The sequence below is a fragment of the Canis lupus genome, chromosome 6 (genome assembly GCF_003254725.2).
Source record: "Canis lupus dingo isolate Sandy chromosome 6, ASM325472v2, whole genome shotgun sequence".
Classification (NCBI taxonomy): domain Eukaryota; kingdom Metazoa; phylum Chordata; class Mammalia; order Carnivora; family Canidae; genus Canis; species Canis lupus.
This window is the reverse complement of record NC_064248.1, coordinates 26,237,415-26,260,931: the sequence shown is the minus strand read 5'-3', so window position 1 is coordinate 26,260,931 and position 23,517 is coordinate 26,237,415. Positions and strand designations below refer to the sequence as shown.

General features: G+C 45.4%; 1 long non-coding RNA gene across 2 annotated transcripts in view; it reads right to left on the bottom strand.

Annotated features, from left to right (window-relative positions):
* LOC112640327 (uncharacterized) overlaps positions 1 to 15,002 on the bottom strand; it is a 389,014-nt gene extending 374,012 nt beyond the window's left edge. For both annotated transcript variants that reach the window (XR_003123978.3, XR_007411029.1), the window contains exons 1-2: positions 13,645 to 15,002; positions 622 to 704 (exon numbers count right to left, since the gene is read on the bottom strand). This is a non-coding gene — a long non-coding RNA (uncharacterized LOC112640327). The remainder of the gene's footprint in view (positions 1 to 621; positions 705 to 13,644) is intronic.
* Positions 15,003 to 23,517: the final 8,515 nt, after the last annotated feature.

The following is a 23,517-nucleotide window of genomic DNA, read 5'->3' as shown; positions in this document are numbered from 1 at the left end:
AAATACTATAGACCACATAGTATATATTCTACTAAACACTGTGTATATTCTATACAATATGCTACATATAGTGTATCTGAGACTTTCTTATATATTTACGAATTATTCAGTGCACATAAAATATATAAAATGGTATATATAACATAGTATATTATACACATAGTACATTACATATAGGTTATTCTTTATTGTCTCCTTGGGCCTTAAAAGCCCTCAACCTTTCCCCTAGTTTCTCCACCCTGCCAAATTGGGACAAAACAGGGTCTCAGAGAGGGAAATGTCTTCCCCAAAGTCCCAGAGGTGGCAGGACAAGCAGCTGGAGCCGGGTCCATAGAATCCCACTTTCCTTCCACTGCCATGTAAGCTCCAGACCTTTCCATGAGAAAAATTGGGGCAGTAAGAAAATCTTGCTCTTTTTTATAGAATGTACACATGCTCCAGAGACTATGATCAGAATTTCTAAGTTGCATCTCATTTAACCCTCCCCACTGAAACCACTCGGGCTATATATTTTGCCGTGGTTATCTCTCCACGGATTAAAAAACTGAGGGTCTGATAGATCAGGGACCTTGCCCAAGGTCACAAGGTTGAGGGGGAATGACCCCCAAGCGCTTCACTCACCACAAGGGGTAGCTGGGTAGAAAAATCCAAAAGCCAGTTCCACCTGTTTGGCTGCCGGAGTCCAGGTGTAGCTTCTGCTAGGCCTGTGGAAAGAAATGTGCAATTTTCATGTGACATCTCCCTTCTGAACTCTCTCGTCTGTAGTGAGAGAGACCTCCAATTTGGGCTTCAGCGCATCAATTATGTTGTACAGTTAAACCCTCTTCCTGGAGGGGGTGGGGAAATCACTAAAACTGAGCCTGACAAAGAAATCACTAGCACCCCGTCAGTGAAGATGGAACTGAAGCCCCCAAAGGTAGAAATGACATAAACAGCAGCCTGCATTCCTAAATTGTAGATTTCTCCTATCCCAGATCTTCAAAAGCTCCAGATGCTTGAAGGAAAAATACCTCTAAGTAGACATTTGTTACTTATTTTCCTCTCGTTGCCTGTGCAAACATCCTCCTAAGCTGCACATTCCTCTTATCTTTTTCCTCTATTCTCCATCACAGCAGTTGCTTGGAGCCCATATTCCTCCATTTTTCAGCTCTCAAAATTGCACAAAGCTTTCCCAAAGCGTGGGTCTGTCAAAACTCATGTATAGTCTGAGATCCTGGCTGGAATGGGAGGAAGATGAGAGGCCCAGGAAGCAGCTGGGAGCAAGAGCCTGAGTCTTGCCCACAGAGGCCAAGAAAATGAGCATTTGCTCGGATGGGTTAATAGGGTGAAGGTTGCATGAATTTTAAAAACAGTGCAGGTGTTAAGTCACAGTTAAGCAGTTAACTGCTCAGTTAAGCATCTGACTCTTGATTTGGGCTCAGGTCATGATCTCAGGGTCATGGGATTGGGCTCCCCACTCAGCGCAGTCTGCTTGAGACTGTCTCCTTGCCTCACCCTCTGTCCCTCCCCCAACTTACACTCTAAATAAATAAATAAATAAAATCTTTTTTTAAAAAATCAGTCCAATGTGTCCTTCTAGAAGATCATGTCTCAGAATTGGTTGCAACAGCTCTCCTCCACATATGTGAATAGAAAGCTAACAGCTCCTGCGGGGAAAGGAGGTCAGGAGCCAACATTTATTGAGCACTTACTATGTACCAGGCACACATTTCCCTAATCCCTACAGCAACCCTGAATGAGGAATAGTATCATCTCTTTTGACAGACTGGAGTAATAAGAGATTGTAAGCCCTACAATAGCAGAGATTTTTGTCTGTCTGCTTTGCCCACATCAGCAGCAGAGTGCCTAGCATGTAGCAGGTGCTCAGTAAACATTTGGTGAAGGTGTGAATGAAAGAATGAATGAATGGACCAACACTCAGAGAAATACAGTGTATAGGAATAATAAAGAACACAACGTTGGAGTTGAGAGATCTGAGGGAGGATTAGATGCAATGATGCTGATTAGATCAGATTAGAAAACACTTATAACCCAGTCCTCCATAAAGGGCAGCTATCTTTATTGTGGTGTCAAGACGATCAAGTCTACCTTTGAATTAAAGGAATGTTTGATGAAGCTGAAGAAGAAACAGGGGGAGGAGGGGAAAGAAAAGATCAGAATGGTCTCAGGAGTATGGTGGGGGAAAGAAAAGGATCCTGGCTTGAAATCTTGTGGAAGATGAGAAAATATGCCAGTGGTTGCTCTATACATTCTTACTGAATTACATCAGTCTCCGTAAGGGCTGCCACCTGTCTTGAACATTCTAGAGACCCAGAATTCAGGGTCTTCTTTTCCCTACTCCAGCCAAGTGGAGTTGGATATGACTTTTATTCCTTCTGCTATCCACTCTAGGAATGATATTTGAAGCTTTGCATTCGGTCTCTAAGGACTTCCCACACATCCAAAAATGTCTGGATTGGATGTTTCTCCTATATGATGGTTCTCAAAGTGTGCTTCCCAAACGAGTGGTATCAACACCACCCAGGAACTCATTAGAAATGTGAATTCTTAGACCACTCTGGACTTCCTGCACAGGAAACTCTGGAGGTGGCGCCCCACCACCCATGTTTCCACGAGCCCTCTGGGTGATTCTGATGCAGGTGCATAGTTTTGAGAACCAGTGCTCAAATGAAAAGTGAACAGGGTAGCCAGACTGTCCTCTCTGTTTAGTGATTGAGAGGTCTCTGATCTTTAAGTGAGAGGGGTAGGGAGAAGTAGGCCAGGACAGCAAGTGTCCTCTCCGGTAAGTGGGAAGAACCAGAAAACTCTGTTGCTCAGTCAATCCCAAAACACTGAGCATCTACCATGTGCTGGGAGCTGTGCCGAGTGCCAGGAAAACCATGGCCAACAAGACAGAAGATCCCAGCTCTCCAGGATTGAACAATGGGTGTGTCTGCAGTTCACACATATCAAATTGGCAAAGATGGAAAATCTAATGAAACCAAGTGCTGAAGAAACAGGAAGTCTCACGGAAGGCTGGTAAGAGTGCAAATTAGTTTGGTGAAATCTAGGCAAGCTGGAGATGTGCAGACTCTATAACCCATCAGTTTCATTCCTGGGTAGATGCCATAGACCTGGAGAAGCTCCATCAGTTTTCACAAGAAGAAATGTTCAGGACAGAGAGGCTTCTGGCTGGCTTCAGTAGAGCAGGTGACTCTTGATCTCAGGGTCGTGAGCTCAAGCCCCACATTGGGTGTGGAGCCTACTTAAAATTTAAGAAGAAGAAGAAGAGGAAGAGGAAGAAGGAGGAGAAAAACAGAAACCACCTGAATTCCCACTTACAGGAAAATGGATAAATAAATCGTGATACAGTTGTACAGCAGAATGCAATCATAACAAATTAACACCAATAGTAGTAGAGAAATAAGGGAATAAGTAGATTAAGGGAATGCAATTTTGATAAATTGAAAAATCATGATAGTGAAAAAAAGGCTAAGTCATGAAATATGCACAGCAGGATTCTATTTAGGGTTTTTAAAAATGCAGCACGACACTATATGTTGATAACAGATAATATATACACAATCAAAGTATAAAAATATGCATGGAGGGGCACCTGGCTGGCTCAGTCAGTGGAACATGCGTCTCCTGATCTCAGGTCGAGTTTGGGCTGCACCTTGGGTGTAGAGGTTACTAAAAATAAATAAATGTATAAGCTTTTTAAAAATGTATAAATGTGCATGGAATAAAAAACACAACTAGAGGACAGAGGGAGAGAAGAAGGGGCACAAGGCTGAGATGGGCCCAGCAGGCTGAGATTGTATTTGTTATGTTACATTTCTTTTTTTTCTTTTTTTTTTTTCTTTGAGAGAGAGACAGCATGCTTGCTGGGGAGGTGGGGCAGACGGAGAGGGAGAGGGAGAGAGAGAATCCCAAGCAGGCTCCATGCCCAGAGCAGAGCCCTACATGAGGCTCAATTTCACAACCCTGAGATCATGACCTGAGCTGAAATCAAGAGTCAGATGCTCAACCCACTGAGCCTCCCAGGCGCCACTGTTTTGTTATGATTTTCTTTTTTTTTGTTATGATTTTCAAGCTGAGTGATGTGTAAATGGTTGTTCACTATATCAGTCTATAGTTGTTTCGTGTACCTGAAATATTTCATAATGAGGTAATTTTACATAAGCCACTGCAAGTAATTAATAAGTAATTATAAATGTGGAAAGCACCACACAGGAGAACTATAGGCTGTCATGAGAGGAGACGTAACAAGTCCCTTTGTTGCAACCTTGGCTTCTTCAAAGTCCTACTGTCAGCTGCAACCAGTCATAAGTCATATTTATATTTATAAGTTGTATTTCATTTTTGCCTGTCTATATATTCTTTAACTTTTGGACCAAGGAAATAAACCATTTGGATTTCAAGATGTGTAATTGATATTGGGGGGGGGGTGTTTTGGGGTTTTTTTTAATATTTTATTTATTTATTCATGAGAGACACCAAGAGAGAGAGAGGCAGAGACACAGGCAGAGGGAGAAGCAGGCTCCATGCAGGGAGCCCGATGTGGGACTCGATCCTGGGACTCCAGGATCACGCCCTGGGCCAAAAGGCAGGTGCTAAACTGCTGAGCCACCCAGGGATCCCCATCAAGATGGGTAATTGATATTTTTGAAGGACGCAGTCAAAATCAGTTCATAAAAGCTTGCATAGGATATTCCGATGTTCTGCACGTCCAAAATACACTTTTAAGTATAGACACATAAGAAAGTGAGTAGGGAACTCTGGAAACGTGTACATAAAGAAGTCAGCAGCCCTTAATTCTAGTGGGAGTATTAGAAATTGTACTTGTGGGGGCGCCTGGGTGGCTCAGCTGGCTAAGCATCTGCCTTCAGCTCAGGTCCTGGTCTCAGGGTCCTGGGGTTGAGCCCCACATTGGGCTCCCTGCTCAGCGGGGAGTCTGCTGCTCCCTCTCCCTCTGCCCCTCCCCCATGTTTGTGCTCTCTTTCTCTTTCTCAAATTAATAAAGTCTCTAAAAAAAAAAAAGAAAAGAAACAAGCAAACAAAGAAATTTGTACTTGCTTCTCACAGTGATTCCCAGTGTTTCCATCATCTCATCACCTTCTCCTCTTCCTTCTGGAACAGAAACTCTCCTTCCTGTGGGAAGCCTGTTCCTTGTATTTCCAGGGAGACTTGCCTTGATTCCACCTCCTTGGGCCATTGGCTCACTAACCTGCCCAATCAGACCCTTTACTGTAGCCACAGGATTGGCTCAGGGATGCAATGTGTACACGTCCCACTGATTGCATCCATCCCTGACACTCTACCTTTCTAGTAGCATGATGGGAATTAGTCTGGGGTTAATTGTGTTTTACTTTTAGACCTCTGCTGCCTGGAGAAGGTCTATTGAAGAAATGAATGGCGTGAGAGAGCAAGATGGCATCCTTTCAGTGTTGTGTGAGCCCTGACTGATTCATGCCTGGAACATTCCTGTCATAGGGACTGATATTTTCTCTTGAATCACCTCCACCAGCTTGAGATAGATTTCTGACACGTATAGCCAAACAAGTTCTGACTTTAACACTTCTATTTTGTCCCCCCTCTATTTTCTACATTTCCCATGATGAGCATGCATCACATGTAGAACATGTTTCAAGTTGGGGGAAAAAAAAAAAGAAAGGAAACAATAGATAAGCATTTATCTGCAGAGGGCGGGCTCAGGCTGCACCTGGTTGGCCTCCAGCTCCATGATCCCACAGGTTCCTCTGAGGCCTCCAGGCCTGACTCACTGCTTCTAAAGACTTTCTCCCCCCAATCACTGACAAATCCACCTTTCCCAGCACCCCCTATTGGTCCCTGCTTTATAGTGATAATTAATATGAAGTTGGGTGTCTCCTTCCCTGTGGGAGAAAAATTCTTACACGGCATGAAACAGAGCAGAGTGTGGGTGGCTTTAACAGGGAGGTAGAGAAGCTTATGTAAGTGACATTATTATATATGATTATATCACCAGGGTAGGAGAAACTCATTCCTATTTGGGTGTTATACCAACCATTAAGTTTTAGGCTTCTGTGAAATAAAATGATGGAGAAAAGCCATGTTCTCTCTCCCCTCACCCAACTCCAGAATAATATCAACACTTACTCAGCCTTACTTGGTCTGGGCACTGTTTTAAGCTTCCATGTACTAAATCCTCATAGTAACCCCATCAGGAAATTCCAGAATTATCCTTCATTTAACAGGTAGACAGAATGAGCTACAGAGAGATGGCACAACTTGCCCAAGATCCCATAGCCAGTAAGTGGGAGAGCCAAGACCCCAGCCCATGCCATTCACATCCCACATCCACATTCTAAACCTCTCGGATAAGCCAACACTGATGCTCCGTAGAAAACCAAACTCAACGAGTCAGATCTCTCCGTTTGGTCAAATACACTGTAAATTAGCAACAGGGGAGGAAAAAAAAATACCTAACCCCAAATATTTTTGCTTTCTCTTAATGAAATTGACCTCCGGGCTCTCACAAACCCAGAATATCAGAAATTGTTATAGACAACGTTGTACGTAGAAGGCAAAGGTTTCGAACTGGAGGGGCGCAGACCAAATTCAGCCTACAGATCTGATTGCTTTGGCTTCAGGTTATTTTTCAAAATGTTTTACATGGGGGCATGTCTGCGTTGGTTTATCACACTTCCCCACTGCTCCCTAAAGTAGTAGACCTGGCCCACTCACTTACAGGGAATCTGAAGTAGCAGCTTCTCTGATCTAGGTCATGCTTGGTAACAAAAGAAAAAGGAAACTTGTTGACTTCAAGAGTGTTGGGGTAATAATAATAATAGCTACAGTGTGTTGAGTGCTAATTCTCCTATAAAATGCTTTTCATGCCTTGTCTCATTTGATCATAACCAGTCTTGTGAGAGGTTAGGGGTATGGTAACCATGAGAGTGCACCTGCTGGACCAGAAATCCATCAGTGATGGAGTAGAGCAGGGAAACTAAGGCAGTCCCAGTCCTAGAAAACACAGGACCCTAGAAAACATTGGACTTCAACCTTTTTAGGCTGCACCACTCAGTTGCTTCCACCCAGCCTTCTCTCCTTCGCTTGGAGTCCAACTTAGGTCACAGTCTTCTGTGGCACTTGGAGTCCAACTTGGGTCAGACTTCTCTCATAAAGTGTTTTACCCAATTAAGTCCTTGCACATTGCTTCCCAGAGCCATGTCTGCCTCTTGGAAAACCCAGACTGTCACAGGGCCTTTCCCAAGATCACCAACTAACAAGTGACAGAGCCAGGATTTGAACCAGGTCCACCCAGTGCCACAAGCCAGAGTTCTTTTTTTTTTTTTTTCTTTTCATGAGAGACAGAGAGAGAGAGGCAGACACATAGGCAGAGGGAGATGCAGGCCCCATACAGGGGGCCTGAAGCGGGACTCGATCCTGGGACTCCAGGATCACACCCTGAGTCAAAGACAGGTGCTTAACCACTGAGCCACCCAGGTGTCCCACAAGTCAGAGTTCTGAACCATGACGTCAGACCCTTCTTTGCCATGGGCTCTTATTTTCTCAAACTCCTTGGTTCAGAGCTGCCAGAAATCACAATCTGGACCCAAAAGTGAGCCAGGGGCAAGAGGGAGAGTTTCAGACCCCAGAGCCAGGCGTGATACTCATGCCTGGATGCCTCACAGTTGCCATGGTGACCAGGAAAGAGCTCTGACTTACCCAGAGCCCAAGGAAGGTAGCACAGGTGACTGGAAAAGGTACACATGTCTACAGTGCTCTTTCCCCATAGCACTGCGGGGGAGTCAGCCCCTTCCCCAGGGCTGGTGGGAAACAAGTCCATGCAGTACAAGAGAGAGTACTGGACTGAGAGTCTTGGGGTGCACCCAGCCGACCCTACAGAGGTGCATCAGCAAGCAGGGGTTGTAACACAGGCCTCCGTAGCCCATGAAGCATTTTCATGTCTACCATCATCACATTTGACCCTTAGATATAATCATTATATGTGTAAGAACTTTTAACTTTGTTAAAGCATTTGCATGTTTAATTGCACCCTTGCAAACCGAGGTGAAATTCACCTTATTAATCATCACTAAATAAATCCCTGCAGCTACTCCACCCAGCACAGCTTGATTTTACATCAGTTTGGTGGGAGAGTCTTTACAGCCTTAACTGTGGGGTCTTCCTTAACACAATTCTTTGAACTGCTCTGGCCAGACTAAATCTTCCCCAGCAGTCACACATCCTCTCCTTGCTCCTCGAGATCAGCAGCCTGGGAGAGTGACTGCCTCCAGCCTCGAGTGTCCCCGAAGGTCCTCTGCACCGGCCTCAGAGTCTGTGTCCTCACCCAGACCATTCTCAGACACACGCTCCCCATTTGGTGAGAATCCAACCATCTACATTCCTGCACTTTGGTGTCACTTTATTTTATGAATTCTTGTACATTACAAGAGAAAATTTAATCTACCTTCTTTTTTTTTTCTAAATATTTACTCATTTATTCATGAGAGAGAGAGAGAGAGAGAGAGACAGAAACACAGGCAGAGGGAGAAGCAGGCTCCTCACAGTGAGCCCAATGTGGGACTCGATCCCAGGACGCCAGGGTCACCCCCTGAGCCAAAGGCAGACGCTCAACCACTGGGCCACCCAGGTGCCCCAATAATCTGCCTTCTTGAACCGAGAGACATTTAGGCCCAGGAATTTTTCACAACTTGCCCAAAGAGATGTCCTAACCCATTACCCAGAGTCTTCCCTCCATTCCCTCAACTGCCAAAACAAACATTCTGACACCCAAATCCAATGTTACAATCCTCTGTTCAGAATCTTCTGATGGTGCCCCATGATCTATGCCTGGTCCCAACATTTGTTGTCCCCGGTAGGACACATCTAATAGGTGACATTCACATGAGTGCCTCCCTATCTGGGCGTACAGTGGAGGAGGGGGGCAGTTGTAATGCCCGGCATGCCAATCCCATCTCTTACTTTCTCTCCCTCGAGGGAAGCACATAGAACAAGAAACATCACCAGGGACATATGCACACAGTCATTTTACATTTTTGTAAAATTTTGTAAATTGTTGAGAAAGTTCTTTCCAAGAACCATTATCACGTGTACAGTGCTTTTCCAGGGGATGTTGCAAACTGAGGTTGAGACTTAGACCCAGAAGCTAATAGGTGCTCAATAAATGTGGGTTGAATAAATAAAGGCATGAATAGCAGAAAAAAGGGAGATGGTGGGATCCCTGGGTGGCGCAGGGGTTTGGCTCCTGCCTTTGGCCCAGGGTGCGATCCTGGAGACCCGGGATCAAATCCCACGTCGGGCTCCTGGTGCATGGAGCCTGCTTCTCCCTCTGCCTATGTCTCTGCCTCTCTCTCTGTGTGTGTGTGTGTGACTATCATAAATAAAAAATAAAAAAATTTTTTTAAAAAAGGGAGATGGTGGGGTACAGTGGGCTACTAGACTGTTGGCCTAGAGACAGTGGGGAACTCCTGGGTTTATGAAGGGCCCAATGACATCAAGGGCTGAGCTTGCAGGACCCAAGGGAACCTAAGGCTTAGGACAGCATTTCCCCAACTGCGGCCACTTAAGAACAGCTACAGTTGCACCACGCTATTACTTACTTCATAGATTTATAAAAAAGCAATTCTCGTTTCTAAAAATCTAAATATGTTTATTGAAAATGGAAGCTTTATAAGACTCCTGTATAAAGGAAAGCCAACATCGTTTGTCATAAGTTGTGGGCAACCACAAAAAATACAATACAGGCCTCCCCCAAGTCACATTTTAAGTAGAGCTGTCCACTGGGAGCTGGGCGCTCTGAGGCCTGCTCTCTCTTTACTACAATAAAAGGGCAGGGGCCAGAAGAGTGTTAGAGCCTGACTGGTATCAAACTGAGATGTTCTCCTTGGTGTGATCAGGTTACAGGAGAACCAAAACGGGCCTCAGAGTTTCACTTCAAAACACATCCCACCCAGGGATCTTGCAAATAAACTTGCATTTATATGGCTGCAACTATGGATATGGGTGGACAGACTTCTATAATCCAAATTCTTGACCTGCATGTTTTTTTTCACCCTAACTCACTCCTAACATGTAGGCTCAATCTTCTCAGTATTGGAGTTACTGGTTCAGCAGAAACCAGGAAAAACAAGAGCTTTGTAGTCAGAATGTTAACCAACTGTATATTGTTTACTTTATTATAAATACTGGTAAACAGTGGTCAATAAATAGTTCTATATTCCTTTATTTTTTAATAAATATTTTATTTATTTATTCATGAGAGACACAGAGAGAGAGAGAGAGAGGCAGAGACACAGGCAGAGGGAGAAGCAGGCCCCATGCAGGGAGCCCGACGTGGGACTCGATCCCAGGACTCCAGGATCATGCCCTGGGCTGAAGGCAGGCACTAAACCACTGAGCCACCCAGGGATCCCTTTATATTCCTTTAAAACACACACAAACACACACACACACACACACACACACACACACACACACACACCAGAGGAGACCTTACACCAGGTGGCCGTCGCCCTTCTCCTGGTCCTTGGCCGCTCAAAGTGGTAGCTGCTCAGAGTGACCCAGGCCTGGCAGCTTCGGTGTCTTGCTAGGAACGCAGGCTTCAGGGGCAGGGCCAGAGGCCGTGATAACAAGCCCTGCAGGTGATTCTGATGCAGGCTGGAGTTCCAGAACACTGCCCTAGATTATAACTACCTGCCATCCGGGCTACCTGGGCCCACCGGGCCCCCCACCCCCGCCCCACCCCCACCATCATTCCCTTCTCCAGGCAACCACCAAAGTGATCGTCCTCAAATCATAAATGATACCGTTTTGTTTCCCTGGCTGGGCTTGAAAGAAAAGCCTAAGTTCTTCCCTTTCCTACACGGGCCAGAGGCTAGCCCCTATGGCCTCCTCCCAAACCCGTCTCCTATTCTTCTCCCTGGTGCCAGGCTTCAGACACCCTGACATGCTTTAAGTCCTTCAAATGGCCCCAAGAGGGACGCCTGGGGGGCTCAGTGCTTGAGCATCTGCGTTTGGCTCAGGTCATGATCCTGGGGTCCTGGGATCAAGTCCCACATCGGGCTCCCTGCAGGGAGCCTGCTTCCCCCTCTGCCTGTGTCTCTGCCTCTCTGTGTCTCTCATGAATAAATAAATAAAATCTTTCAAAAATTAAAAAAAAAAATGTCTTGTCTCAGGAGTTTCTCTGTGCCTGGAAAACGACTTGGCTAGCATTCCCATAATTCCCTCCCTGGCTTCATTCAGTCATTAATCAAACGCCACCTCCTCAGAACGGCCCCAACCAGCCCATCAAAATGTTGTTCTTCTTAGGGCGACCAACTTATCCCAGCTGACCGAGGACTGTCCCAGCCTTTTATTTATTTTTTTAAGTGACTTTTTTTTTTTTAGATTGTATTTATTCATTCATGAGACACAGAGAGAGAGGCAGAGACACAGGCAGAGGAAGGAGCAGGGAGCCCGATGCAGGGACTCGATCCCAGGACCCCGGGATCACGCCCTGGGCTGAAGGCAGACACTTAACCACGCTGAGCCACCCAGGCGTCCCCTGTCCCAGTTTTAAAACTGAAAATCCCATCGGGCTCCCTGAAGGGAGCCTGCCTCTCCCTCTGCCTACGTCTCTGCCTCTCTCTGTGTGTCTCTCATGAGGAAATAAATAAAAATCTTAAAAAATATATATTACTTGACAAAAATATCGAAGGAATGACCCTTGTGGCCTATTTAATCTCTGGTTTACAGTTTCATTGTCTCTACTATTTGGCTGCGATGAACAAAGCTTTCTCCAGATTTAGAATTATGTCCTTGGAACTGAGTGGGGAAAATTAGAGAGGGAGACAAACCATGAGAGACTCCTAACTCTGGGAAACGAGCAAAGGGTTGCAGAAGGGGAGGTGGGTGGGGAATGGGGTGACTGGGTGACGGGCACTGAAGGGGGCACTTGATGGGATGAGCACTGGGTGCTACGCCATATGTTGGCAAATTGAATTTTAAAAAAATTATGCCTTCGGGCTAGATTACCAGACTTGGTTTTCTTGGGCCAATGAGAACACCCATGTTTAAGGCCCTGAAACCCAGTGTCCAAGTGTTTTCCAGAGGGGTCAGACCCCCGGCACCCAGCACTCCTGAGTCTCCCTCACACCAAGCTGGCCAAAGCCGCATCATCGTCCTTAAAATCCTTACGAGGTGGAAATGTAGCTGTTTGTGGTTCTTTTTTTTTTTTTTTTTTTTTGCTGTTTGTGGTTCTAATTTGCATTTCTTTGATTACTGGTTAGGCTGATCATTTCCCCATGTGCCTGGCTAATTGCTTTTCATCTTTTTCGAGTTGTCTGTTCACGCCCCTTTTCTTGTTTTTCTACCCAGTTTCTGGACTTATCTTATTGATTTGTTTGAGTTCTCTGAAAAATAAAGACATCAGCCTTTTCCCCTCCTACATTAAAGGCTTAAGTCTTTGCAGGTGCTGATCCCTGCACTCAGATCCCTCCATATTTCCTTATTCCCTTTTACATATTTATACCCCAGCTTGCATTTCTCTTTTTACTTGGTTTTAGATTTTTTTTCATAGTTAATTATTGAATATATACTTAGGGGAAGTGCCTAAGGTCTTCTCATCTCACTCAGAGTATAAGATATATTTCTCTTTTTTAAAAAATTACTTTTTGAGAGAGAGCACATGCGGGACAGGGGGCAGAGGAAGAGGGAGAAAGAGAACCTCAAGGAGACTCCTCACTGAGCCACAGAGCCCCACTTGGGGCTCAATCCCATGACCCCTACACCATGACCTAAACTGAAATCAAGAGTTGGGCATTCAACCTTCAAAAGACACCCCATCTTTTCTTTTTCTTTTTCTTTTTCTTTCTCTTTCTTCCTTTCTTTCTTTCTCTTTTTCTTTCTTCTTTTCTTCTTTCTTTCTTTCTTTCTTTTCTTTCTTTCTTCTGTTTCTCTTCTTTCTTTCTTTCTTTTCTCTTTCTTTCTTCTTTCTTTCTTTCTTTCTTTCTTCTTTTCTTTCTTTCTTTCTTTCTTTCTTTCTTTCTTCTTTCTCTTTCTTTCTCTTTCTTTGTTCAGAGAGAGAGAGTGCACACGTGTGTGCATGCAAGTGGTAGCCAGGGCAGGGGGAGGTATGGGGTCCAGAAGAAGAGGGAGTGGGAGAGAATCTCCAGCAGATTCCAAGCTGAGCACAGAGCCTGATCTGGGGCTTGATTCCACGACCCTGAGATCACAACCTGAGCCAAAACAGAGTTAGACCCTTAACCAACTGAGCCACCCAGATGCCCCTATAATATACATTTCTTAAAATCAAGGTGCCTGGGTGGCTCAGTGGGTTAAGCGTCTGTCTTCAGCTCAGGTCATGATCCCAGGGTCTTGGGATCAAGTCCTGTATCAGGCTCCCTGCTCAGTGGGGAGTCTGCTTCTCCCTCTCCATCTACCTCTTCCCCTGCCCATGCTCTCTCTCACTCGCTCTCTTTCATTCTCTCAAATAATAAATACAAATCTATATTTTAAAAAATCATCCCCAAGGCCTTTCATGATCTGCCTCTCCCCTCCCACACCCACTCCATATTACCTCTCTGACCTCAGTTCCTACCAATCTGCCCCTGGATCTCTCTGCTCCAGACATTCTGGCTTTTCTGCCCATCTCAAACATACCAGCCATCCTCCTACCTCAGGACTCTTGCACATGCCTTTTCCTCTGTCCGGAAGGCTCTCTCACCAGGCATCTGCATACTTCCTTATTCCCTCAGGTCTTTACTCAAATGTCATCTCAGTGAGTTCTTCCTTAGTCATATCTTCTCAGATTTCAGTCCCTGTGGTAGACAGAATAATGCCCTCCTTCAAAGATGTCCACATCCTGATCCCCGGAACTCATGACTATGTTACCACTCATAGCTAAAGGGAGGTTGCATATGTTGCAGGTGGGATTAAATGAGGATTCTGAGATGAGGAGATTGTCTGGGTGAGCCAAATCGAATCACAAGGGTACTTATCAGAGGGAGGCAGAGGAGCCAAGGTCAGAGAAGGAGATGTGACAAGGAAGTAGAGGTTGAAGTGATGCAGGGCCAGGAACAAGGAATGCGAGTAGCCCTAAAACCCCGGAGAAGGCAAATAAATGGATTCTCCCCTGGAGCTGCCTGAAGGAATGCGGCCTTGCAGACCAGACTCATTTTAGACTTCAGACCTCCCCCAAACTGTGAGATAATAAATATGGGCTGTTTTAAGCCACTGCAAGTGTAGTGATTTGTTACAGCAGCTATAGGGAACTAATACAGTCTCCAATACCTCCCATCCACCTCCTGTTTTCCTTGTTTCTGCTTGGCATTCATCATTAAGTTCCCATAACTTTGTATGTTTCTCTTTTTTATTTTTGCCTTCCCTGATAGCATATAAACTCCATGAGGATAGGGGTCGTTGTCTGGGGTTTTTTGTTCACAGTGCCTGGCACACATTAGAAATCTGATAGCCTCTGTTGAATGAATGGACAGCAGAATGAGTACCAAGGAAGCCTCTGTCCTCCTGTCCAACAGAAACTCTTGGTTGGCTGATGTTGATGGAAAGTCATTACATCCCAAAGGCCACCCTGGGGGATGCCTGGGTGGCTCAGCGGTTGAGCTTCTGCCTTTAGCCCAGGGTGTGATCTTGGTGTCCCAGGATCCAGTCCCACATCGGGCTCCCTGCATGGAGTCTGCTTCTCCCTCTGCCTGTGTCTCTGCCTCTCTCTCTCTCTCTCTGTGTCTCATGAATAAATAAATAAAATATTTCAAATAAAACAAAACACAAGGCCACTCTGGGTAGAACTAGATCTTGAAGGAGATACCAAACACTGGAGGAAGATGAGTCCCATATTCTAGAGAACTTTCAGAGTTGCTCCATCCTTTACCCTCCAAATAAGTGTGCCACATGGCACACCTCTGCACTCAAGGGGTAGACAGCATCATGTAATGGTCAAAGCCTGAAGTCCAGGGACGCCTGGGTGGCTCAGTGGTTGAGTGCCTGCCTTCAGCCCAGGGTGTGATCCTGAGTCCTGGGATCGAGTCCCTCAACTCGATCCCAGGCAGGCACTAAACCGCTGCGCCACCCAGGGATCCCTGAAATTAGCTTTTAATAATGTTTTATTTGGCTAGGGCAGCCCCGTGGCTTAGCAGTTTAGCACCGCCTTTGGCCCAGGGCGTGATCCTGGAGACCCAGGATCAAGTCCCACATCAGGCTCCCTGCAGGGAGTCTGCTTCTCCCTCTGCCTGTGTCTCTGCCTCTCTCTCTCTCTCTCTCCCTCTCTCTCTCTTTCATGAATAAATAAATAAAATCTTTTAAAAATAATAATAATAATAATAATAATAATAATAATAATAATAATGTCTTATTTGGCTAAATATATATCCAGGATGTTGAGGCGCCTGGGTGGCTCAGTTGGGTAAGCATCTGCCTTTGACTCAGGTCATGATCCCAGGACCCTGGGATCCAGACTTGCATCAGGCTCCCTGCTCAACAGAGAGCCTGCTTCTCTCTCTCCCTCTGCTGCTCCCCCTGCTTGTGCTCTTTTCTCTGTTAATTAAATAAAATCTTAAAATATATATATATGTGTATACATATATATATGTATATATATATATATATACAGGATGTTATAATTTCCACATGTAACCACTATTTTTAAAAATTTCTAAATGGGGGACACCTGGGTGGCTCAGTGGTTGAGCATCTGCCTTCAGCTCAGGGCCTAGTCTCAGAGTCCCAGGATCGAATCCCACATCGAGCTCCCTGCACGGAGCCTGCTTCTCCCTCTACCTATGTCTCTGCCTCTCTCTGTGTCTCTCATGAATAAATAAATAAAATCTTTTCTTACATAAATTACTGAATGAGGAGCACCTGGCTAGCTCAGTCAGATGAGCCTATGACTCTTGATCTTGGAGTTGTGAGTTCAAGCCCCACATTCGAGTATAGAGATTACATAAATAAATAAATAAATAAATAAATAAATAAATAAACAAACAAATGTTAAAAATTATTAATGAGATATTTTACATTCTTTTTTATATACACTAAGTTTTCTAATGTTCATGAGTATTTTTTTATAACACTCTCAATTTGGACATTAAATTTTCAGCCATTAAAAATGAAATGGAATCCCACTAAAACAATCAAGTCATTTGCACAGAAAAATATTTCATACTGCTTCAGTTTTTAAATTAAATGTAAATTAAAGTTAAGTAAAATTTTAAATTCACTTGCTTCTTCAGACTGGGCACATTTGCCATGCTCAGTGGCCACCATATTGGACAGCACGGTCCCCACAGGACAACATTGGCAGGTGACGTGACCTTGCACACGTTATTTAGGTGCTCCCTGAATCTCCTTTCAACCCCTGCAAAACAGGTGATGATAACAGTAGCTATTTTGGGGGGGGGGGTAGTTAAGATTTTATTTATTTATTCATGAGAGACACGTAGAGGCAGAGATACAAGCAGAGGGAGAAGCCGGCTCCCTGCTGGGAGCTGGATGTGGGACTCGATCCCAGGACCCAAGGATCATGACCTGAGCCAAACACAGACGCTCACCACTGAGCCACCCAGGCGTCCCTATTTTTGTGGGTTAAATGAAGTTATGGGTGGAAAGCACTTGAGACACAGTAAACGCTTTATAAATTATAGCTATTGTCACTCTGGAGCAATCTCTTATCTTTCCAAGGGAGGAGCCCCTGGTTAGAGACAAGGAGGCTGACCTACTGGGTGCCAGCCCTTGAACTTCAGACGTTCATCTCCACCATCACAATAAGCTTCGATGAGGGTGTGGCCGCCTCTAGCAGGCCCAGGCCCCTGAACTGCCTCTCCCAGGCTGATGGAAGAAGCCAGGCTCCCTCTGGGGGCAAAAGGACAGGAGGACGGCTGTCTAATAGAAACCCTTTGGAGAAATGCAGCTCTGCATTTCAGTTACCTTCAAAGCCCTCTGCCTGGGAGGCTGTCTGCTGGCTTTCCTGCTCCGTTTCCTCTGCCCCTCCCCACCTCTCTTCATCCTACTATCTCCCTTCCTCCCTCTCACCCTGGGCCAGAAGACTCCGAGGTTGCTTCTCTGGTCCCTTTGGACTGCACCAAAGCCTTGTCTCAGAGATTTTTCAACACGGTGTTCTCCCTGCAAGGAACCAGTCAATGGCAGGTGGCTGCTCAAACCAAGCTCTTAAAGGGGGAGTCTCCCCACCTCCCCGCCCCACCGCCAGTTTAGACTCAGAGCTTCTTGAGAAATGCATATTTAGAGAAACTCAGCAATGGAATTCCAAGAAAATCCAACTGATTTCAGCATCCAAGATATTCTTACAGAAGATGGGAACAAAGCTCCCGCCTCACTCAATGATCATGGCAAAAAGAGCTTGGGTGCTGGAGTCTGAAAGACTGGGGTCTCCCTCTCTTAACTCTGTGGCCTAGGACAAGCTGTTTAATTGCTCTGAGTCCAGTTCCTTCATCTGCAAAATGAATAGAATGATCCCCTCTTAAGAAGTCACTGTAAGGATTAATGAAAGCATCACTTGCACCGTGACTGGCATACAGTAAGTGCTCAATTAGTGGTGATTATCATCATTCAGCTGTCAACTCCTTGAGGGCAAGAGCCATGGCTGTGAATATCTATTCACAGTTCCAACCTCAGCACCAGAGCAGCGTGAGGGGTGCTGCACAAGTAGTGTATAGATAACAATTTTTTTTAACATAACGATACTGAGCCCCCTCCAGACATATGAAAACTTGCATTTTGCTTCCTGAGGGCAGGGCCAGGATGAGGATGAGGCAAATAAGGCGAATATTCGCCTTTGGGTGCAAAATTTAAGAGATCACTAAAGGGACGACTGGGTGGCTCAGTGGTTGAGTGTCTGCCTTTGGCTCAGGGTGTCATCCTGAAGACCCAGGATTGAGTCCCACATCGGGCTCCCTGCATGGAGCCTGCTTCTCCCTCTGCCTGTGTCTGTGCCTCTCTCTCTCTCTCTCTCTCTCTCTGTGTCTCTCATGAATAAATAAATAAAATCTTAAAAAAAAAAAAAAAAGAGATCACTAAAAAGCCCAGTCATCCAGATAAGTAATATTTTGGTGCAATATTCCAAAAAAAATCAAAATGAATGCAAGAATATCCACGATGAACAAAAAAAAAAATCAAATTTTCAATAAAGACAGAGCCATATTAACCAATTTTTCCTTTTGTCCCCAGCTCCACATGGCACTACCTGGCATGGCCTAAGCACTTTTCAAGTACTAACCCATTCCATCCTTAGGATAACCCTGAGAGGCAATACTCAATTTTCAGAGGAGGAAAAGGAAAACCAGATTAGTAAACTAACCCATCCAGGTCCTTTGGCTCAGAAGTGGCAGATCTGAGGGGCACCTGGTGGCTCAGTGGTTGAGCATCTGCCTTTGGCTCAGGGTGTGATCCCGTGGTCCCAGGATCGAGTCCTGCATCGGGCTCCCTGCATGGGGCCTGCTTCTCCCTCTGCCTGTGGCTCTGCTTTTCTCTCTGTGTCTCTCAGGAATAAATAAATAAAATCTTAAAAAAAAAAAGTGGAAGAGCTGGGATTTGAACCCAGGCAGTCTGAATTGAGAGACCCAGTCTGTAACTATTGTCCTGTGCCTGTCTGACACAGCTCAGCCCATGGGGTAGTATATCATTAGATCATATGCCCTGGCCAAAGCTTTGGTGTCTGAGCAGAACCCTTGTCCCGTCATGCCAGTCACAGACATGCACTGCCCCGGAGCTGGGTTCTTCAGAAACCAAAATAACCACAGAACAGTGCCTGTCCTTCCTTACAAGGGCAGAGGGCAGCGCTCATGCCATCCGCTCTTGGAGGCCTGGACGAGCACTCCATGAGGCTGGAGGAGGGCGTGACTCACTTGGTTTTAGCCAAGAGGTCACTTGAAACACAGAGGCATTTCCTGCCTCCTGGGCCTGTGACAATTGATGCACCTTTGACAGATGAGTAAGAGGTTGTCAGCTGGAGAACACAAAGCAGCAATGTCCCCATTTGACATACACAACTCAGCTCAAAGTGATTTTAACCAAAGGCACATAACATTTTTTTTAAAGATTTATTTATCTGAGAGACAGAGGGAGCATGGGGTGGTGGGGAGGGAGAGGGAGAAACAGAAACCCAAGAAGAGTCCCCACCAAGCATGGGGCTCAACACAAGGCTCGATCCCACAACTCTGAGATCATGATCTGAGCTGAAATCAAGAGTCGATGTCTAAACAACTGAGCCACCCGGGCGTCCCAAAGGCACATAACTTAAGTAGTAAAGGCCACTCCGTGTTGAGTTTCAGTTCTTCGTGGGTTATCAAATGACCCTAAACTCTTCCATCAAGATCCATCATGATGCTGGTAAAAATCAAACCAACAGGAGATGCATAGGTTTACGATGAAAAGTAATTGTCTCTAGGGTGGCTCAGTCGGTTAAGCATCTGCTTTTGGCTCAGGTCATGATCTCAGGGTCCTTGGATCGAGCCCTGCATCATGCTCCCTGCTCTGCTTCTCCCTCTCCTTCTGCACCTCGCCCTGCTCCTGCTCTGTCTCTCAAATAAATAAAGGCTTTTAAAAAGTAATGGTCTCTAAACTATGTCATTAAGTGAAAAAAGTCAAGGTACAGATGCTTCCATTTGTGTAATACATATGTATACATTTTTTTATATTATATGTGTGTGTGTATTGTGTGTGTGTGGTTTCTTGTATTCTACACACAAAATATTTTGGAAGGATAGACAAGAGACCATTAATGGTGGCCATACTGTGCCTGCCTCAGGTATATCTCACTGTATACCATTCTATACTGGATGGAATTTATTATGATAATGCATTACTTTTTCCAAAAAGGCCTATGTAAAAACTGAAAAATAAATTAAAAAACGAAAAAAGATCCATCATGAGCAGCATGCAATGATGGTAAAGTACGGTGAGTCAGACACTGTAATTTCCAAACCGGATCACCTTGGGCAAACCACACAAGTCTCCCTAAGACTCAGTTCCTTCATCAATGAAATGGGGGTGGTGATGCTGAGTCCACATTAAATGTAATAAAATATATAAAGTACCCAGCACAGGGCTGGGCATGGAGAATGCACTCAGTAAGTGGTGAACCACCGTCATGATTTTCAAAAACGGGGTGCAACGTCCACTGCCAAAGGCAACCCATGTTGACAAAAACTATCCAATGCCTAAGTCCTCCATGAGAAACAATCTGTGAAATGGCCTGTTTGCCACAATACAGGTGTAAGTTCACTGAAAACCTCAAGCACAAAGAGGCATCATGATTTATATGAAAAGTTAAACAAACTCATTAATTCTCAACTGGGATGCGTCTTAGAATCACCTGCACTCTATCACCCCCTCCTCACTGCCCCCCAAGGATTCATTTTTCACTGGTCTGGAGGATCTCAGCACTGGTATTTTGTAAGGTCTTTTTGTAAGTGACTCCATGGGGGTGGGGTGTATTTCTTTGGGGAAGGGGTCCTTGTGGGAGGGGGGCATGGCCAACAATGACCTGGTCGTAGATGCATGAATGTTCACTTGCACAATACCATTACGGTTCATGCCCTTTGGACCATAATGTTATATTTCATCCTAACTTTTTTTTTAAGATTTTATTTATTTATTCATGAGAGACACAGAGAAAGAGGCAGAGACACAGGCAGAGGGAGAAGCAGGTTTCCTGCAGGGAGCCCAATACAGGACTCAATCCCAATCCCACAATCATGCCCTGAGCCGAAGGCAGATGCTCAACTAGTGAGCCACCCAGGCATCTCTCCTCTTAACTTTTTTCTTATGAAGAGTTTTAAATATACACTAAATAAGCAAATCAGTATAATGCATCTTCATATGCCCCCTCCAGGACTCTGAACCATCAGTCCATAGCCTGTCCTACCCCATCCACACACCCCAATCCCTGCCTCCACCAGCATTTTGCAACAAATGCCAGACCCCCTCCCCCCCAAAAAAAATCACTTCAAGTATTTCCAAGTATAACTCTAAAAGATAAGAACTGTTTTTTAATACAACCACACTACCATTATCACAGCTGCCAAAGTAATCATTCCTTATTGTCCTCAGATATCTAATAAGTGTTCAAACTGTCTCATGAATCTCACGCTTTTTTTTTTTTTTTAACTTTCTTTTCAGGATTTAAATAAGGTTTACACTTTGGCAATGGGCTGATTTACCTTCAGGTTTCCTATCTTGGTGCTTCTCTCGACTTTACTGTGCCCATGAATTTCCTAAGGATCTTGTTAAAATGCAGATTCGGACAGTAGGTTTGGGGCAGGGATTGAAATTCTCCACTTTTGATGCTGTCCCAGCAGCTGATGCCAGTTTGCTGGCCTGTGGACTGCATCTTAAGCAGCAACGTTCTATTTCATAATATATATATATAAATATATTTATATATATATATATATATATATATATTTTTTTTTTTTTTTAAGTAATGTCGACATCTTTGGACAGACCCAGTGATTTGAGAGACAAATCACTGTTGGGAAGGGCCCTCCCCTTCCCAGGAAGTGCAACTGATTAATCACAGCTTCTGTGCGGGTCTAAATGCCAAAGACCACACCTCAGCCTGCAGAATTGGCACCTGTCCCCCTGGCCATCCAGATGTTCATCCTGGCAGGACCTGGCCCTCCCCAAAACCCAAGGCCACCTCGTCAAGATCCTCGGAGCCTCTGGAAGTGCATTGACTTGTTCAGTTTCTGGCAGGCAGACAGAAACACAAGCTGCAGAAATAAGGCAGTTACTACCTTTCCTCGCAGTTATGGCTTTAATTAAAAAGCCCCGTGCTGCCAGATTCCAAGCACCCTCCGCTGATCTGCGAGACCTATTGATTGCTTGGCTCTCCCCACAAGACACAGCAGAGAGAAGACTTTATCTTCCTTTAATCAGACCTGCTTCCCTTGGATCTGGTTCTGCCGGGATGTGGCCTTCTCCCCGCCCACGTCACCAAGGCACCCAGCGCCCAGCGCGGCCCCCGGGGAGCTGCGGCCCAGGGAAGGGCAGCACCGTGGGCAACACGCATCGGGCCCACGCCACGTGCCAGGCGCCAGTCCCGTCTCTGCTCTGATGCGTCACTACCCCTAATGTGTGTTAGGGCTCCCCGATGACCCGATCCAAAGCCGCCCGCACCCGGCATTTGCTGTCCGGCGTATCACCTGTTCTGTTTTCTTCGCAGCCCTCATCATTACCCGAAACCATATATATTTTGCCTGCTTGTTCACTGCTTCTGCCTCTAGAATGTAAATCCCGTGAGGGCAGGGATTTTGCCTCTCCAGCACAGAGCCCCAGCCCCTAAAAACAGCCCAAGCACATAGCCCTTCTCAATACATGGTCAACGTGCTCATCCCTGTCATCACAGAGTGCCAATTTCCCTTTTTTTTTTTTAAGATTTTATTTACGTATTCATGAAAGGCACACAGAGAGAGGCAGAGACACAGGCAGAGGGAGAAGCAGGCTGCCTGCAGGGAACCCGATGTGGGACTCGATCCCAGCACCCTGGGATCATGACCTGAGCCAAAGGCAGATACTCAACCACTGAGCCACCCAGGTGTCCCTCCCTTCTTTTTTAATGCTGAACATCACTGCATGGTGTGTGTACAGCACATTCTCTTTACCGACTCATCTGTCAATAGACACCTGGGTTGTTTCTGTATCTTGGCTAGTGTGGATGGTGCTGCAGTGAACACAGGAGTGCTGGTATCCCCTCGAGATCCCAATTTTGATTTTTTTTGAACAAATACACCAACATGGGATCGCTAGTCCATATAGCAGCTGTTCTTAATTGCTCAAGGAACTCCACAGCAGCTGCAGCATTTTGCACATTCTCACCGACAATGTGCAAGGGCTCCAATCTCTCCACGTCCTTGTCAAGACCTGTCATCTACTTGTTTGTCAAGAGGGTCGATGTCATGTTAAATGTCCTTGCCACAGGCCAGCCCTGGTGACGCAGCGGTTTAGCGCCGCCTTCAGTCCAGGGTGTGATCCTGGAGACCTGGGATCGAGTCCCGCGTCGGGCTCCCTGCATGGAGCCTGCTTCTCCTTCTGCCTGTGTCTCTACCTCTCTCTCTCTGTCTCTCTCTCTATGTCTCTCATGAATAAATAAATAAAATCTTTTTAAAAATGTCCTTACTACAATAAAATAGAATTTTAAAGAAAGAAGTGTGTGCTGAATTTGGCTGATCGTGTGTACTCTTCCCGGCAGCTCCATGAGCTTACTGGTCTTACACCCATTTTACAGATGAGAAGACCGAGGCGCAGGGCGGAAGAATAATTCATACAAATGACCCACAGGGGAAGCTGTAGGGCACGGGTTGACACCCTACCTGACTCCAGCAGGAGCTCTTAACTTGGGGCCCATGAAACTGGATGAAAAAAAAGGTATTACCACCTAATTTTAACACCTAACTGAAAAGTTGCATTTCCTTCCATTATGTCAGCAGCAAACTGCAGTAGTGTCCCCAGTCCCTGTGACTTTGTCACCAATTGGAACCAAAGATATTTTCATGTCCCGTTACATTTGTTGCCGATATC